At 44.2% G+C, this 19,409-nt stretch overlaps 1 long non-coding RNA gene across 1 annotated transcript; it reads left to right on the top strand.

The window, feature by feature from the left end:
- Nucleotides 1-374: 374 nt before the first annotated feature.
- Nucleotides 375-17,718, top strand: LOC149355669 (uncharacterized). Its single transcript, XR_016289743.1, has 3 exons — nucleotides 375-453; nucleotides 14,235-14,338; nucleotides 17,611-17,718. It is a non-coding gene; the product is annotated as an uncharacterized LOC149355669 (long non-coding RNA).
- Nucleotides 17,719-19,409: the final 1,691 nt, after the last annotated feature.

Below are 19,409 nucleotides of genomic sequence, written 5' to 3'. Positions count from 1 at the left end.
TGTCTTTCAGTTTTGGATCGTCGTCGCCACATATGATGGGGATTTCCAAATAATTCTGACTTAATCAGGCAAGTACCCCACCTAAATGTAGTACAAAACAAAACTGACCACCAAATGCAACCTCTGTGCGAAATTTGAGCCCGAACAAACGCGCGTTTAAGCCGAGAGAATTTTTTTTCCATTTTCTTTGATTTACGCAACACGCGATATTGTTGAAGTATCGAGTGTTTTCTTATTAATGAAACTTTTTTTGTCTTTAATTTGCATTTCGGCTAAGGAAATTTTGCAGCTTGACACTATCATCTTCCCCATCTAAGTTTAAATCCAAAGTAAGCCAAAGCAATCGAATCCTGATGTCGTAAACAATTTTTGCGGTACACGATGTGTAGGTATTGTGGAGTGTTGTGTGCTGTGTGTGGTGCTCAGGAACTGTTTCCCCGGGTACTTGTAAAGGTAATATGAGGAACATTTTTTTTTTATTTGCTGGCAGTTAAAAACCCTCATGTTTTACTGAGTCCAATTTAGCGTTGTTATTGCCCACTACTGGACTTCAGGAGAGCTTGGTTTCCCTTCAAAGAGCTGACATTGGATCAGCAGAAGAAGGGTCCGTGTATTTCGCATCTTTTATCGGCATCTGTCATAGCCGTACTTGCAGCGCGTACCTAAGCATCTGTACGGCGGCTGGCACTCCGGTTCCTGTGCTGCTGATTTTCATGCAACAGTAAAATCGCGAGCTGAGCGAGTTGGTACTGTACATACATGCCAAAACAGCGCAGCAACAGGGACGTTTTGCGTCGGTGTAACTGTTCGTGCCAGTTTGCCATAATTTACTGTGTTGACATTCTGGTCTTGTTGATGGGTGGCGGTGTGGTTCGCTGCGAATCACCGTCGGTTACAGAAGTAACACGCACAACATTGTCCTGCGTGTTAGTTCCCCTTCCTTGTGTTACTTTCGAGCTCACGCCTCGAGAACGTGAGATATGGAGGCCCGGATTCACTGCGTTGCACCATCCGTGGAGTGTATATACTATATCATATGCAGTTCTTTCTCTCAGCTTGTACGCAAGTCATCCGCCTGCGAGTGCTTCATTCTCATGGAGTTGCCCAGCGTGGCGAAGTTGACATCAGATGACCGAAACGGCCTTGGTTTTAGAAAAGCGGACAAAAATGTGCAGCCTGTTTTTTTTTTGAGTTGCCCAAAGGTAAACCGTCAGAATAATTAAGCCCACTTGGGACTCTTCAGTGTGAACTTACATCACAGAAGAGGTTTTGTGCTCCACCTTCATTGAAACATGGCCTCATTTTAATGAAGGTGAAGAGTGAAAACCCTTGCGATGATAAAGGCTCAGCATGCTTTATCCCGCGCCTCATGTGCATGGGGAGGTGTAGAGTTTGGATAAGCTGATTTCCCAGCATCTTCAGGGGTGTGTACGTGAGTCGTGGACTGCCTTGCTCCAGCCGTGGATGGCTTGCAGGAGGTTAGCCAAGAAAGGACTTGGAAGAGGGGAGCTCTCATGAGCCATGGTGGAGGCTCTCACTTCCAATGTTGGCATACTGTCAACATGCACACAAATGAGTGTGGGTCCCAGCGTGTGCCATTGTGGTGTACCAGAGGGCACGGCATAGGCTTCGGATCAGTTACATAAACATGCAAGGGGGTAGAAAGAGAGCGAAATGGCTAGAAATAGAACAGCAGTTAAAGGACGAAGCAGTAGGTGTGTACGCTCTATGCGAGACACATCTGAGGGATCTAGAAGATCCACCTTTCATCGATGGCTATGTCTGGGAAGGGTGCAACAGAACAACAACAGAGAAGAAGGGAGGAGGAGTAGGTATGCTGATACATCAAGGAACAAATTGGCAAAGAGTAAAATCAACTTGCAAAGAACATGTCTGGGTATCAGGTACAATTGCTGGCAAAAGGACATGGCTAGGGGTAGTTTATTTAGGGACCGGGGACAAATGCAGGCAAGAAAACAAGGATCTAGTTAAGTGCCTCAATGACGATATAAAGCAGATTGGAGACGGTGTCGATATTATTTTGCTTGGAGACATGAACGGCCACATCGAGGATCTGGATGGATACACAGATTGTAACGGGAAGTTAATGCTAGACTTGTGTGAGCGGCACAACTTAGTTATTGTCAATAGAGAAACTAAATGTGAGGGACAAATCACGTGGGAAGCCCGTAACAGGCAAACAACCATTGACTACTGTCTAATGTCGCAGGGCATCTATAGCAAGCTCGCAATAATGGAAATAGACGAAGAGGGGAAGGACAGCCTAGGAAGTGATCATAAACGTATTAGTCTACAGTTGGGAGCCCTAGTCAAAAGAGAAATGCAACGAAGTCCAAAAAACAACGCAAAATTAAATGATGAACAAATAGCGCTAATATCAGCCGATATAGAAGAAGTAATTGCGAAACGCCACATGGAAAATTGGGATTATAATCAGTTGGAACTGCTCATCGCTACAAAAATGAAACAAGTGAAAGGAGTTAACCGCTGGAGAGGAAAGAGGAAGCCACGAAGCTGGTGGAATGTGGAAATTAAGGAGGCCATCGAACAACGACGGGTGGCTTCAAGGGAACACAGAGAAGCAAAGAGGGCGCAGTTACCTGTAGAGGAAATAGGAAAAAAATGGGAATCTTATCGACAAAAGAAACAGCAAGTTCAGGCCCTAGTCCAGGCTAAAATAAATCAGTCCTCTGATAAATGGCTGGCTGAAGTTCGCGAGGCAAATAAAGGGGGGCCAAGAAAATTCTGGAACCATATAAGCTGGTTGGGAAAAACAAATCAAAGAAAGCAGGAACAGATTATAGATGCTGAGGGAGAATGTTTAGAGGGAGACGATGCTGTGGACTACATTACGTCATTTATAGCTGCGTCTTTTAGCGACGCCAATGGGGTAATCTCCCCAAGTGAGGCGGCTACACAGGACAGCACAAACGAGAACAGCTTAGAACTGACTAGTCTTAACTGGGAAAAGGCGGAAGCGAATATTCCTAAAACCACATCCGCAGGGATAGACGAAATTCCAATTAAGCTGATTAATGAACTTGGCCCAAGTAGCAAGGACGCGCTGATAAAAGCATTGGAGGCAGTCATAACAAATCAGCAAATTCCGCACAGCTGGAGACAGAGTAAAATGAATTTGATCTATAAAGGGAAAGGAGATAAGATGAACATAAAATCCTTCCGTCCGATTACGATAACATCTGTTATGTACAGGATGGCAATGCAGGCGGTGAAATTAAAAATGCAGTCATGGGTAGAAGGGAATAGGATACTCGGAGAACTTCAGAATGGGTTCAGAAGGGGTAGGCGGTTAGATAATAGCCTGTTCGTGCTTACCCAATGCATAGAAATAGCTAAGGCGGAAAATATACCTCTATTTATAGCCTTTCTGGACATAAGCGGTGCATACGATAACGTGAACAGGGAACTCGTGTGGAGCATATTGAAAGATTTAGGTATTGGTGATGAGGTAATTGATTTTCTACAGGAAATCTACCGAGATAATGAAGTTGAAATTACATGGGAAGGGAAAAAAAGTACCACAACTGTGGGGGTGCACAAAGGATTAAGGCAAGGTTGTCCTCTATCACCGCTGCTGTTCATGCTTTACGTGATAAATATGGAAAGAAGGCTAGAAGAAAGTAATCTGGGTTATAATCTATCGTACAGATTAGGCGTAAATGTAGTTGAGCAGCGACTCCCGGGTTTAATGTATGCGGACGATATTGTACTGTTAGCAGATAGCCAGGAAGATTTACAAACTTTGGTTAATTGCTGTGGAGACAAAGGAGACGCTCTAGGATTCAGTTTTAGCGCAACTAAATCAGGTTTGATGATTTTTAATGATACAACTGACCAGGTGCTTACAATACAAGGCCACGAAATACCCAAAGTGGCCGAATACAAATACCTCGGGATATGGCTAAACGAAGGGCAGATATACACGGAAAAGCATGAACAGGCTCTTAGGGCAAAAGGACGAAGAGACGCCGGGATAATGAAACATAGGGCATTATGGGGGTACAACAAATATGAAGTACTAAGAGGTATTTGGAAAGGTATAATGGTGCCGGGACTTACTTTCGGCAATGCGGTTCTGTGCTTAAGGGCAGAAGTTCAGTCGAGATTAGACGCAAATCAGAGAGCTGTTGGAAGATTAGCACTAGGTGCCCACGGCAAAACCACAAACGAGGCAGTACAAGGGGATATGGGCTGGGCATCGTTCGAGGCACGGGAAGCTAAGAGTAAAATACTATATGAAGAACGCCTGAGAAAATTGGACGATAACAGATGGGCAGCTAAGGTATTTAAATATTTATACAGAAAGAACGTTGACTCACAGTGGCGGAAAAGAACTAGAAAACTAACCAGTAAGTATGCCGGTCATGAGGACGGAGAAAGAAAGAGCATTAAACGACAGGTTAAAAACGCGGAAGTTAAAAATTGGATGAATTCAATGGAAAAGAAAGAACTATATCGATTCTGGAAAAGGCAGATCAGGAAAGAATTTTCCTATGATAACTCAAGAGGCAGTGCCCTACTTTTTGAAGCTAGATCAGGGTGTCTTAGAACGCGCAGCTACAAAAAGAAATTTAACGAAGAAGATGACACATGTGCAGTGTGTGGTAGATCTGTGGAAACAATTGAACACCTCATAATCAAATGTGATGGTATCCATCCGGATGTCGATGCAGGCACAGTCACTCTTTCTGAGGCCCTAGGGTTTAAAGAAACAATGGTCATGTAAATAAATCTGCAGTGGAAGTCAGCAAAAAGCGATTGGAGGATTGGTGGCTGAAAAGCAGAGATGTGGCATAAGGTTAGAATTGCAGGAAACCGTAGGCAAAGGTGATGGAGAATCTTAATGAGAATTGCCAACACAGTAAACAAAAAAAATAATAAATAAAGAAAAGCTGAGCATGGTGGCAATTGCCACAACCCCGTTTCAAAGGGGGCGCTCCTATCCATCCATCCATGAGGAACCATGAAATACCACTCTCACTATGTTCACACTAACAAAATACAAGCAGTCATTTTGATTCCTGCTTCTATGCAGGCCTCACTCCATTCTCTTCACCATTAGCACTCATTTGCTGCATTCAGCCCAGTTTGGTTTTCTCACGCTGTCACAATGGACCTGCACTTGGCATTTGAGGTTCGCTGGTCGTGTGCAGCTGAGAAATTGTTTTTTAAGGGGTGCATTTCAGTGAGATATATTTTTCCAGGCGAGGTTGTTCTGGCTTGTGTGAGAAGTGGTCAAGTAGAAGAGGATTTCAAGAGTGGCTGGGATTTCATTGCCACTTTTAGCAGCCTACCCACTACTGCACAGTGCAACAGCATTGGACTGAGGATATTTGTTTCCTTTCGTCGCATTGCATGGGCAGCTCCAGAAGCAGTATCTTGGGTAGGAATGGGCAAGCCTTTTGTTTTTTGCCCACTGGGTCAAGAAGGGAGAAGGGAATTGATGTCTGAGCAGCCGCTAAGGAAATCAGTACACCTCTGTTGGGGAGCTGTGGTGGAAGAGGGCTTTATGCTTGGTAGTTGCAGAGAAATGAATTTTTTTTTACCTGTCGAGGGGGCTGTGTAGCATTTTGATATTTGTTTGGTTGAACCAAATTGGATGTTACAGTTGAAAGTGGGAATAAAAAGCTTACACTAAAAAGTTTGTCATCCCCATGCCTTTAATTCTATGGAAAAAAGTAAGGTTAAACCTGGGCTTAATTGTATTGTCAATGCCAGATACAACAGCATACAGATTTGTTGACCAAATATTGTGGTACGAGCTTAAAGGTTTTAGAGGTTTGCATTTGGCAGCGGTCACATTTCCAGTAGCTTGTTTACATTAGCTAATTTTGGTTCATTGTACAAGTTGCATGAATGTGCAGTTGGGATGTCTTTTTGTGTGGCTGGGGAGAATTACTGGCATGAGAACCATCAGAAGGCATAAAGTTGGGTGTGTTTGGGGCTCCTGCCATTGATGATTTTTAGACATGAAATTAATAGACTTAACAAGTAGCATTGTCGTACGGTATGGAAGTGGCTTGAAAGAATTTGCAGGTATGGACATGAAACACTGGTCACAAAAGCTGCTGATATGCACTCCTACCAGCTGCCCCCCAGAAGTGCCTGTATTTTATGGAGGCCTACTTCTTTCTTTTCATCTTATTAAGTATAGGAGCTCACCTGGATATGGTAGATAACCTATTTTGTTACCTGGATGGGAATGTAAGCGATGTGCTGTATATGTGGCCGCATATATACAGCGAGTACGCTTGTGGAGACATGGGTGTTTTTGGTTGTTAGCCAGGTGAGCTCTGCAGTGCAGAGCTCTCTTTCTTCTGAAATTCACTTTACAGTGTGGTAACGGTGCAGTCACTTTTTTTTATTTTGAATCGTCACGTCATCGCGTTGAATGATGCTCTGCCACCGCCGCTTCCGCAGCTGCTTGCTCCTCTTTCCAAGCATCACTCTAGTGCAGTCACTCGCGGCAAGTCTAGGCATGCCTGGTGCAGCAGTGGCGCACCTTCCCTCTTCCCCTCCACTCTCGTACTCTGGCTCCTTCATGCTAGTTCCAGCTCTTTCAACTTTCTTCAACCTCTGCCATCACTGTGTCTACCCTCTCTACCGTGTTTCTCAGATTGTCTTCCCATTTGTGCATGCTGGCGTCACTACTGCAGCCGCACTGCAGTCTCAGGGAAAGGAGCCATTAACAGCTCTTGCTGTAAGATTGAGCACAGTGCAGGCGAAAAAAAGCTTCTTTACATCAGAAAATCAGTCCAATTCACCCTCTCAATGTGTTCATGTAAAAAAATTGCATTCATGCTCGACGTGATTCTTTAGAAAAGTACAATGCCTTTTATAAAATACGTGTCGTGCTATATGGCACAGCGCAGTCTTCCAGACAAGCGCAGTCTTCCAAGGGAATAGTGGTAAAATGCTATTCATGAAGGGTGAGTCTAGTAGGCATATCTCCCCACTGCTATTCATTGCATGTCTACAGAGGTATTCAGAAGGTTGGATTGGAAAGACATAGGGATAAAAGTTAATGGAGAGCATCCCAGTAACCTCACATTTTTTTTATGACATTGACAGGCTAAGTAACTCAGGGGAGGAATTGCAGTGTATAACTGAGTACTTGGAGACTGAAAAGAGAAGTCGGACTAAAATTTAATACAAGAGCGTAGACTGGTGGGCGAGTTGGTACGACATTCTAGGAAAAAGCAGCGCACAAACACGTGGGGAGAAGGGATGAGACACAGTGCTGCATCTCGTCCCTTCTTCCCTCATGTTTGTATTAGTGCGCCGTTTTTTCCTAAAATTTAATGTAAGAAATTAATGCGCCACAATTTAGGGAAGAAAACATTTTACAATTAGACGGCAAGGTTTTGGATGTGGTGAGGGAATACATCTATCTAGGGCAAGTAGTGGGCACAGGTTAGGACCATGAAACGTTAAATAGCTAGGAGAACAATAATGGAGTGGGGTGCAATTGGTAGGTACTCTCAAATCATGACTTGCAGCCTATCAGTACCCCTCAAGAAGGAAGCATATACTAGCTGCATCTTCACAGTACTTGATTATGGAAAAAACTTTAAGGCTAATAAACATATTTGATATGAAATTGTGAACAGTGCAGTGAGCTAGGGATAAGGAAGTGATAGGGTTGGGATCCCAACCAGCGGCATGCAGTTGTTTTTTCTTCTGCTTTCTAATAAGTTATATTACAGGGATAAATTAATTACACTAACAATTTCCCACTGATCGAGACCACAAATTAGAAAAAGAAACACTCCCTTTCCTTGCTCCTTGATTGCTCCTTCGTATGTATGTTTTAATGAGCCCCTCATTTCCCTACTTTGTCTGCTCAGTAGCTTAACGAGGGCCTTGGTCCTGGCAGTCCCAGTGCCATAGGAAGCATAAGCGGGTTCTCTCCCAGCTTCCATGCTTGCCGTTTGATCACGTTATATGTGACACTCGCAGTAATACAGGACGCATTATGTCCGCCGCTGTGGACGAGGGCGCCACTGGTGAGCACTCTCAGGTTTATTTTACATGTAACATAAATACCCCCTGAAGTAGAAGATTGGCCAGCTGCTGCCATAGCTCAGTTGGTAGAGCACCGGACACTTAATTCGGAGGTTGTGGGTTTGGATCCCACCGGCAGCATGTGGTTGTTTTTCTTCTACTTTCTAATCAATTACCTTTAAGCGACAAAATAATTGCACTATTATTTTTCCACTCATCAAGACCACAAAAAAGATTTAAAAAGAAACACTCCCCTATGCTCCTTGGTTTCGGTGACTGTTGGCTTTCTTCAAACACATAGCAGAATAGGCTAGAGAACTAATGCAGAGCAGGGAATGTGGTCTAGAGAGTAGATAGCTGGTGGCCACTCGGGATAATAGAGTGGATTTTAAGAGATGGCAAAGGTAGCACGGAATGGGAGTGGATCATTGACAGGGGGCAGTTGCAAGTGGCAAACACCGATTCATGTCAAGCTTAGAAAACTGCGTGCATATTTCTGAAGGAAGAAGTACTGTACGTAACCAGTGCATGTATTGTACTGTGCATAACCTACCTGTGTGGCCAGATGGCAAGGGCTAACGAAAAAGGTCAGAAGGAGACTAATACCCGTGCCGCATGTACACAAGAAATGGCAGTAAACGCTTAAGGCCTTAAGTTTCTTAATGCCATTATTTTTGGAGTTGGTGCTATACCATTATTGTAGACGTCCACATTTAATGTCATTAGATTAAAGTCACGATGGCGATGACACTTTTGAACCAGTCAGAAATTTCACCTGTATATAAACAGTGCTAGGAGCACAGTATCTCGGGAATGTTGTTGAAATGTAATATAAAAATTATTTTGCAGAAAACACCGCTGTTCTTGCCTGACAGGTAGCAAAAGTAGCCATAAACTCGCATGTCAGCACACAAGTCGAGAGTACCTGTCAGAAATGCTGGTAAAAATCGCGGCATTCACATCGGATACTCAGTAGAGATGCATCATCTGACTGAAAGGCATGAAATAATCATTTGCTATTGGTTAGGAATTTGCTGCCAACAAAGTTGCATGCTTTTCGCATGTGGAATGAAATCAATTGCTTGGGGGCATTCCCCCAAGCAATGCTGAGTTGTGGCGAACTCAGTAGGTCGCAAATGGCACTAAAGCTAATGCCATTAAATTTTCATATGTCGCACTGTACAAATGCCATTAAACTTTAAGGCAGTAAGCATTTACTGGCATCAAACTTGCCTGTATGGCATGGTTATAAGAACAGTGTGGCGAGGGATGGTAATAAAATGGCCGGGTTGGTGGGAAGAGAGCTGTGTTTATTTATACAATTAAAACAGGTATGGGATACCCTGTTGTAAATTTTGAAAGATCGAGTGGATGTGGGAGGGACATGTATTGCAGAGGACAGATAACCAGTCTTCTGTTAGGGTACCGAATGGGCTTTACCTGAAGCCCATGGTGGATCAGGAGCTTTGACGAACTAGTGATCTCTTGAAAGGTGGTCGGCCAAAGGCCCTTTTCTCAAACATTTCACCCCTGAAAGCCGAGCACTAGGCAAGGGAAAGCTTGTACCCATTAGAAAATGGATGGGTAGCTGGTGGCACTTGGAATCATGGATTGCAGTTAAAGGGAAGCATAGACATCGTGAGGTCAAATTTGGAAATTTGCTGGCGTCAGTTGGTGCAGGACAGGGTGACTGTAGGTCATTGGAAGAGGCTTTTGCCCTGCAACCGACTTAACTCAGCTGAATTGTGCATCTGTGTTGGTGCTTTCTGGCATTTAGAAAAGGGACTAGTACTGTTATTGTGAGCTGGTGGAAAGACTTATAGCCAGGAATTTTTCATATCTGTGGTTAGCATTTTGTCAACGTTAAAATAGAATTGAGTGTAATGGTTACCATTTGTACGGAGCGCTGTGATACAGGATGTTGCTCCCTGAATGGAAAGTTCTCATACAAGAAGTCATTTTGCTTTTGTTATCCGATAGCACGAGGAGCTGGTCGGCCCAAAAGGCGGTGTGGAATGTCACACTCAGTTGGGATGTGAAATGAAAGAAGCAGAGCGAGCAGGATTAGAACCTGCAGTGACATGAACAAATCAGCTTTGATGGCTGCTGATCACAGCAGGTTACCATCGTGTTTAGGCTGCCAGTCTCTCACGCTGTGTTTTGGATGTCGTCATCTTCATCGTCTTCTTATCCGTGCGCAAGGCAGTCCGAAAATAGCATGCGGGTACATGCACATGCAAGCCAATTTTTGAATGCGTGGCCCCTTTACTGACAGGAAAAATATATTTGGCCCCCGATTTACCTAGTTAAGCTAAATATAGCTGTTTGCCTTCGTTTAACGTTGTTTATCTTTGTTTATCATTGTTTACCTTTTTATCAGCTTGAGAGTTCAAGTTGTACCGAAATGTTCTCGCAATTGTTCCTCAGTTTTCCTGTTACGATAAGCCACCTGAGCTGCTTGTTGCAATTTGAGTTGTTGCTCCCTGTGTTCGACGGTCTCTGAAGCAACTTTTACTCAGCTGTCTACTACCCATTGCTCCATCGACTTCATCATTCGCCTCTTTCTCATTTTTTATCTGTTTCCGCGTCCCGTTCAGCAAGTTTGTACTGTCTGCCACTTTGCTTCGGCTTGACGCCTCACTACAGCCACTGGATTGGTTGACTCACATTGGTGCTCTCTTCTTTTGCGTTGCTGTTCAGCTCATCGTGTACATTGTTCATCTTCAGAATCAGTCGAAGGACTGGTTTGAACCGTGATTTACTGTTTACTGCGCTGCACATTTCTCCAGTGACGTTATCCTTCGCCTCTTCTTTCTGGCATCTGCATGTGCACTCAGGCACGTTTCTTTCTCTTCATCTTCACACCCAGCCGCCGCGGTGGCTGAGCGGTTATGGTCCTCGGCTGCAGACCCAAAAGACGCGGGTTCGATCCCGGCCGCGGCGGCTAGAATTTCTTTGGAGGAGAAATTCTAGAGGCCCGTGTACTGTGCAATGTCAGCGCACGTTAAAGAACCCCAGGTGGTCGAAATTTCCGGAGCCCTTCACTACGGCGTCTCTTATAGCCTTAGTCACTTTGGGACGTTAAACCCCATAAAACCAAACCAAACCATCCTCTTCACACCCTCTCTCCACTCAGCTGGTGCAACGCAGCTTCGAGCTTACCAGAGTTACTGCAAGGTTCACATTGATTTAACAGTGACCCATCTAGTGCTGGCGCACTAACAAGCGCCATCTCGCAGGCATGCAGCAAATCACACGAAACAGTGGCAGATTTGAAAGAACAAATTAAATTTTCATTGCTGTGGATTAATTCTACGCTATCGCATTTTGTGGTGGGCTTGGCATCTGTGAATGTTGTGACCTTTGCCTTCCTGCTTTTCAGAGGCTTTCCGCAGCTGTTTCTAGCAACACTCCTCCAGAAGGTGAGGAGAAGGGCAGTATATCTACTGAGTTGATTTGTATCAGTGCCACAAATATGGTAGACACATGGCTAATTGGATTCCAGTGTCTACTCAGGGAAGTTTCTTTTCTGTATTTCCTTCAGGTGGCAAAAGTCTCACTGCTGTTCCAGGACCTGTCAGGCCTCCATAGTTCTGCCCTGCGATTTTTTACTCTTGTGTTTCCTTGTTGACTGTAGTGGCTGTTTTCTGGGTGTTTTTAAATGAATTTACAGTACTTGAAAAAAAAGGGGGAGGGTTCTGGGTTATATAGCGCTGAATATCAGTCTTCTAGTCAAAAAGGCTGGGTAGTCTTTTCGTTGCATTTTGTGGTGCCAGATCGTTCGAACCTTTGTGATTAATTTGCGTGTCATGTCTAGCTTTGCCAGGTCTAGACAATGCATGTGCACTGCTGTACCTGCACCATTTGTTTTAAATTTTCCAAAATCTCGGATGTGTGTGTGTGGGTGGGCATACACAGATACAGAACACACACACCTATTATGCATTCACTTTGTTATTGTTCTGCTGCATTAAGGTTGCCAGTGCAGTTCTGTACATGCTTTGGTAAAAGCCCTACCTAAAATTACTACTTGTGTCTGATGTAATTGGTATGTGATGGCAGATTGATTGCATTTTTCCCCGTAACTGTTCAGAAAGTACGGTTTATGTAACCGGCTTCGCCTTTGCCACAAGGTGGCTTTCAAATGCATCTTGCAGCTCAATTTTTTGTACCCGTGGGAGGGGGAGAGAGAGAGGTTCAGTTACCAGCAAAGGCAGAGAAGTTGGCGCAGCTTTGTGAAAACTGGAAAACTGGCTAATATAGGCTAATTTTAGTCTGCGTAAACCTGCTGGTGCAAATGTTATCCATATGATGATGCTGTAGTCACTTCCTTCCACTGCTATAATTTATTTGTGGTTGTGGCTCTCTCTGAAAGAATTAAGGTGCAAAAACTAAGTACATAGTGAGTTGTGGCAGTAGTGAAAGTAACTTTTAAAGGGGCACTGGTAACAACTCCATTATTGCTCTCGATAAAAATTTATTCTTTGGCTCCTTCTGGGTATGTTGACGTTTGTCCAGCAGCAAAAGATGCATCAATTGGTGAGAAAATTGAATTTAAAAATCTTCCTGCCAGTGTTCTTAAACTCGTGACATCCTTAGCGGAAGGGATGGGTTGCCACCGTTTTGTTGAATTTAATGGCAGAGTAGCGTAGCTTCTGGGATCCATGTCCGACAGTTGATGCTGATGCATGCATTTTACTTGTGAAATTGGCCAGTGATGACGGCACCTGTACTGGCCTTTTCTAGCTTTTAAAAGGTAAGCTTAAGGTTTCGGTGAGAGTGGTCTGTTTGTGATTTCAATGTGGTACCCTATCAATACAGTCAGACTTACACGTGTCTTCGGTGTCCCGTTAAATCACTCAAACGGAGGTTTCTGGGTGGTACAGTCGAGCCCAGATATACTCAACCAAGATATTTTGAGATATTAGATTTATCAACAAGGCAGATTATACCCTTGAAAATCCTGTGTAAAAGTATTGCAAAATTGCATAGTGCATTGAACTATAATTTTGTGGTAGGTACCTGCAGGTGGCGCTTCTCTCAACTATGCTTTTCGATCACTTTTCGAGCCCTGAGGCGGGTCAGATACACGCCCTTGGGTGCCTGCTGTCAGTGCTAGCACTGCGAATTCTTGTGACGAGGTTAATGGGGACCGTTCTTGAGGGTGGCCTTTGATCTGCACTTCGCATCGCTGTCATGTGGTGAAGCCAACTGAACTAGAGCCTATAGTGGTAGCCTTTCGCTTATGTGCTTTGCTACCGAAGGTGTTACTGAAACCTACTGCACTTTAATTTGTGTGAGTGATTAGGTATTCTATACATAGTGTACTGGTAACAGGATTAGGCATCTCATGATAAGCAATGGCTAGTTCCAAGCAGCCATCTGCTGCAGCTGTGACGTTAAGCAGGTTAGGCTTACCAACACCTATCAAGTGGTGCGCTACCATCTGGCTGGCAGGCGCACGTTGTGCAGGAAGCACATTACTAGCATGATTGCAACATATTCTTGCATGTAGGTTACAGGTAAGCCTGTCTGTTACCATGTTTTATATATCGAATAATCGACGTATCGCCACGAATCCTTGTACTGTTTGTTCACGCTCAAAGCCGTTGACACTCGGCTTTACGATTTTGTTTCTGACGCTAGGATTTGCCAGCCTTATCTCAATTGATCACGGCCATGCACAACTGCTTCCGCATTGTTCCAGATCATTGCAGTTGCTTTCGGTAACTTATCGAGAAGTTTCCTTGCCAGAATTACGTTGAGTCCGGCCGAGAGTGGCAGGAATTCTATTCGACGACCGCCAAGGCCGCTTGTTGCTGAGTCATTCAGTTGTTTGTGGGTGTAGGTTAGCCCAATAAACAGCTTCTTTAGTAAACCCTTTTTGCTATCTTCCAAACTGCCAGACTGCTCCACCACTACATGAAACTATAGAACTATTTCGCAATCCTCTTTGATTTCGATATAACGGGGTTTGACTGTATACTCCACTTACACCATGTGTTTTTAGCTGCTAACAGGTTCATTCTCGTTTATTTGTCAAGAGGTATGTGATGTTGGCAAAAAGTCAGATCAGAATATATATTGGGGGTATTTGTCATCTTGGGCTGAGTGCACTCCAAGATTACCACTATGTCTGGGTGTGGCCTTCACTTGTGCCTCCACAATGTGGGCTGATGTCCGTGCAGATATTTTGGGTGAGTTCCCCCGGGTGTACAACTCGGAAGATGTGGAAGCTGGCCGGATCGACTGGTGGGAGGCCATGGGGCTGCATGCGCCCTCCAAGCGGAAGGTGAGTGCAAACATGTGCCGCCATAACCAACACCTTGCTCCTTGTGTGCAATGTGGAGTGTTGGAAATATATTTGCATTTGTTGCCACTTTATTTGCTGTTGCAGAAAGGTCTTGCTTGGCCCTGAAGTTGAAGCACCTTCTTTTCCACTGTGATTGGTGGCAGTCCTGATCTCAGGCTATCATTGAATTGGGCTTGGCCCTCCATCGCTGGTAGGGGCAGTGTGCTGTAGTGTTGCTTAGAAAGCTGTTCATGATTGCAGCAGAGCAGTTTATTGCAGACAGTGAGGTACTGAAGTTGTGAGGCAGTACATCTATCGATGCCACGTGGCTTCCACATGTCCACATTCTTGTATGACAAAGACATCACCGTGAGAGTAAGAGTGTGTTGAAATGCAACTAGCAGGGACACTCAGGTTATGCACAGCAGCTGATATTCCTCAAAAGAGAAATTAATTTTTAGAAACATTGTTATACTTTTTCCAATTTTTTTATTATCATTACTTGTTCGTTTTCTCACTTTCTGTCATCATCGTCACATCACAGTATATCCAACACATTCTGCCAGTACTAACCTGTTGGGCCAAAACTCTGAGCCTAACTAAGAAACCCTGAAATGAGACTGAGGATAGCAGATACAATGTTTGGAGATAGGAGAGCAGTGTGGATTAGAGAACAAACATATCAAGAGGATGCAGTGGACACTGGTATGCCATGGAATGTGCAGAGATGATGGTCTCTGAGAGACATTGGGGATACCAAAGGAAGGAGCGACAGAGCTGGAAGTGGTAGAGTAGTGTGTGGAGGAGAGATCTGGAACCTTGGCTGTGGCTGGTTGCGGAGAGTGGTAATTGAAGAGCACTGGGAGCAGCTCTTGAGACGCAGTGGATTTAAACAGGTTGACAACTGAACGAAATGTGTTATGAGATGAAAGTGAAAATGAAAAGCCTTGCTTTCGTTGATAGACGCATGTGTAATATTATGGGTTAAACAAAGAATCCCTTTTTAATTCAGCACAGAAAGTCACCTGAAGTGATGCCATCATATGGCTTTTTATCAGCTTGCATTCACCCATATATGCCTAGTTTTGTGAAGGAGCTCTAAATACCTGTTGCGTAAATGCTTGCATTCTCAAGCATAGGTTCAAGGGGCTTTAATCTTTTCCTGTGCAAGCTTTGCATTGTGTGCATTCAGTTTTGTGCATTCTGTGCACCAGAAAGAGCTGTTGTTCTCTGAAAGCACTGAGCAGATACGGCATTGTGGTTCTGCAAGAAAATCGGACAAGGTTTGCTCATTGTTACGAGAAATCCGCCACACTGGATGAGAAATGTGACGGTGTAACTTAGAGGTAGCTGTTTTGCCTTGTGTCCTACATTGTAGGATGGCTCAAAAGTTGGTATTGAGAAAAATATTTCTATCAATTAATGGATAATTCTAATTGCCTTAGTGACTGACATTTTGTGTGAAAAGTATATGCATTTTTTTAATTTCGGAAGTGTCGGCGGATATAGGTTAACGTAGGTGCTGTGAAATGGATCACGTTTTTCTTATAAATGGCAGGTTGTACTTTATTACCGTTTCCACTTTTTTCAGAACGTCTTCAACTGCAAAGATTGTTTATGTTGAAAAGTGGTCCTTCATTTGCTTTGAGTAATAATGAGGAATAGCAAAAAAGTGGCAGCCCTTGTATCATGACAAAGCACATAACTACTTTCACACACATGTGAGGATGAAAGAACATGTGATACTGTATGTGCAGAATTCTAAGATGAACTTCAAGAGAACAGAAAACTTCAGCGCTTTATCAGAAGTTTGTCTTATCAGGAGTACCCCCAGACGAGATGTGTGATCATACCAGGCATGGCCAAATATCTCTTGTAGGAAAGCAATGATTGAAAAAGCCTTGCAGTGAGGAGATAATGACAGAAAGAGGATTATTGCATTGTAAGCTGCTGCGGTGGCTCAGTGGTTATGGCACTCGGCTGCTGACCAAAGGATGCGAGTTCGACGTCGGCCGCGGCAGTCACATTTCAATGGAGGTGAAATTCTAGAGGCCCGTGTACTGTGCGATGCCAGAGCATGTTAAGAACCCAAGGTGTTCAAAATTTCTGGAGCCCTTCACTACGGCGTTCCTCATAGCCTGAGTTGCTTTATGACCCCCATACACCACAAACCTGTTACATTGTGCATTTATTAAAAACAGTCAAGCCCATGATCAGAGTGTTGACGATGAAGCTGTAGGACTTAGAGTACCACACTTATAAAAGATTTCAATGTTTTTCCTAGAAGCTGAATATGAGTTAAGCGAGTAATACTTTTTGCAGCCTGCGTTTTGCTTCTTGTCATTTTTATGCTGGCCTCCTCAAGCCCAGATGATTGCAAATGTGTACTTTTTTACCGTCTGAGCAGTACTATAATCCTCTTTGAGCAGAAAAAGCTGTGGTCTCTGTCTGTCTCTGAGTGCGTGCGTGTGTGTGTGTAAAGTCTCCCCCCCCCTAGTGTCCTGCTGGTTTGGGGCACACCCTTTAGAGCACCCTCTGCAGGTGGGTGGGGCACCCATTGGTACTGTAAAAAGCATCCGCCATCTTCAAGCCTCCTCCCTCTAGAAGCCCACACAGCAGTGGAATGCAAAAGGGATGGCATAATGAAATTCAAAGATGCGGTTAGAAGGTGATCAGTGTAAAAGCAAAATGTACAACTGTTACATTTTCGGTTTCATGTTTGTTTTGTGGCGCCACCCGGTGCCGACGGGATAGAACTTGCGAGACAGCAAGGCAATAAAAAGGACACAGCTCTAGGAGCAGTTGTTCGTTGCGCAGTGGAGCGCGGTGCATCATCGTCCGTTTCTTCGAGCCTAGCCGTTGACGGCGACCACCGAGCCGGTCCGCCTCTTGGCATTGCTCGGTCCACTAACTCGTTACAACAACTTATACTGCTAACACAGATTTGTTGCATCACATTGCATGATTGCCTGTGCATTTATTGTTATCGTCAATTGCCGCCACCCTAGTCATCAGTACTCCCATAGCGCACTGCAAATATTTCCAACTTTTGGAAGTGTCAGAGCTGCTGTTTTTCAGTTTGTGGTCTGCACCATGCAGTACTGTTTGCTCTTTTCATCAGGAAAGCACGTTATAGCAACTTAATGCATTTTTCTTCGTGCAGTGAACTGAATGGTTCTACACAAGGCTCCTATGCCTACAGTGGCGCACGTGAACAGCTCCGTGTATTTGTGCTTCTGTCGCCAACCTATGCGTTGCTTGTTTCCCAACAGGCGGAAGCAGGCACAATCAGCATGGTGCTGCCACCACCCAACATCACCGGTGACTTGCACTTGGGCCATGCATTGACCGTCACCACCCAGGATACACTTGAGCGCTGGTATGAGCAAGTTCTCTGTTCCGAGAGACCACTGGCTATGGGTATCAGATGTACAGATCTCATCACTGGCAAATGGAATACGTATCTGAGATGAGGTTGCGTGGCTGCACAACGCTGTAAAGCTTATTAGGTGCCTTTGTATGTGTTTCGATGTCACATTTGAGTGCCATCATAGTGTGTCTATGACCTTACAATGCCCTGCATGCCAGCACCGTTAATTATCAGAGGAAACATGGAGGAAGTGTGAAAATTGACAAGGGCGTTCAAGGTGAGCAAATGACGGAATGGGTGCTGGACTGTGAACATTCTTCACACATCAACAAAGCAACCAAGGCCACTGATAACTCGGAACACTACGTTTCGTTTACTGTCGATGCCTCTGGTTAATTACCACTGCAGCTGCTTGCCATTGTTTTGCTTCTGTACTCTGTCTCTTTCTCTCTGCTTGCACTGTGTCTCACTCAGATTGGGCCAATCCAGTCATTTTGTCTGTCCATTATGCGTGTCTGAAGGCGCAGTGTTTTCTCACATTCATATTATTCAGCACAAACGACAGGGCGAAGGAAAGGGAAAGATGAACGTGGGCACTACTGACAACTGATTTATTGAAGGTTGAACAGAATGGATTCCAAGAGAAGGCAAGCATAGCAGGGGCGGCAGAAAGTTAGGTCGGCGGATGAGATTAAGAAGTTTGCGGGGATACAGTGGCCGCAGTTGGCAAAGGACGGGGTTAACTGGGGAGAAGTCATCATTAGGTTCTCAGTTGTCTTACCGGTCTGTGCTTATGGTTTTTGAAGAGAGTCTGCTCTTGAACAGTGCAGTAAGTTAACATTTACAGCACCATCAATGTTTGGTTGTACGACTCTCGTTCAGGAACTTTTTTGGTTTTAGCAATCACGGTGGTGTGAAGTGAATTGAAAGAAAAATGGAGATGAGAAAAGCATTGGTTCCAATTTTCAGCCAAACTTCATTGAAGTTCACAGGCTGCAATTTCATTCGCAGTCAGCTATCAAGACTATAAATATTACTAGCTTTCTCGCTGCCAATCTTACCTCTACCTTGAAGGATATAATAAGGGGCTAATAATGCTTTACCGTTTGCAGCCATTAGTCGGCTCCCAATTGACATTAAAGAATTCGACAACTAAACTTTTAGCTTTCTGTGCCTTTTCCTACTGCACATGTAGTTTCATCATTTGGAGCTCTTCCTGGACATGCTTTTTTTCGCTTCTTTTTCTTTTATTTTCTTTTTCTTCCTGTGGGGAAGCGCAAAGTCAGTCATGGTGCTAGTTTCATGCTGTTCATTTATGGACTCATCTTACGGTGATTTTTGTGAGGAGGGGCCATATTGACAGTACTATAAATCATTCTTTTTTCTCACTTCATTGTTTTCAGAACGTAAGTTCGTTATATCTGGAAGTAAGGTGCGAATATAGCACAATTTCTTTTTTTATCACTGCTGCTGAAGATAGTAGCTGTAGCGACGTTCACCACCACACTCACGAGCTGTTAGGAGAAGCCAACTTTTTGATGACCTCGGGGCAGCATGGCTTGGCAACAGGCACGCACGGGTGAAGGAGAGGGTGGGCGTGAATGTGGAAAGAAGGCCGATTGTTGAGAAGGAGAAGGTATTGAGAGATTTGTGCAGAGTACGGAAGCAAAGAAGGGTGAACAGGCAGAGCACTAGGCAGCA

Source organism: Amblyomma mixtum, chromosome 3 (genome assembly GCF_055824585.1).
Source record: "Amblyomma mixtum isolate Tamu chromosome 3, ASM5582458v1, whole genome shotgun sequence".
NCBI classification, from domain to species: Eukaryota; Metazoa; Arthropoda; class Arachnida; order Ixodida; family Ixodidae; genus Amblyomma; species Amblyomma mixtum.
The sequence above is the reverse complement of the archived record's forward strand: the minus strand, read 5'-3'. Positions and strand labels throughout refer to the sequence as shown.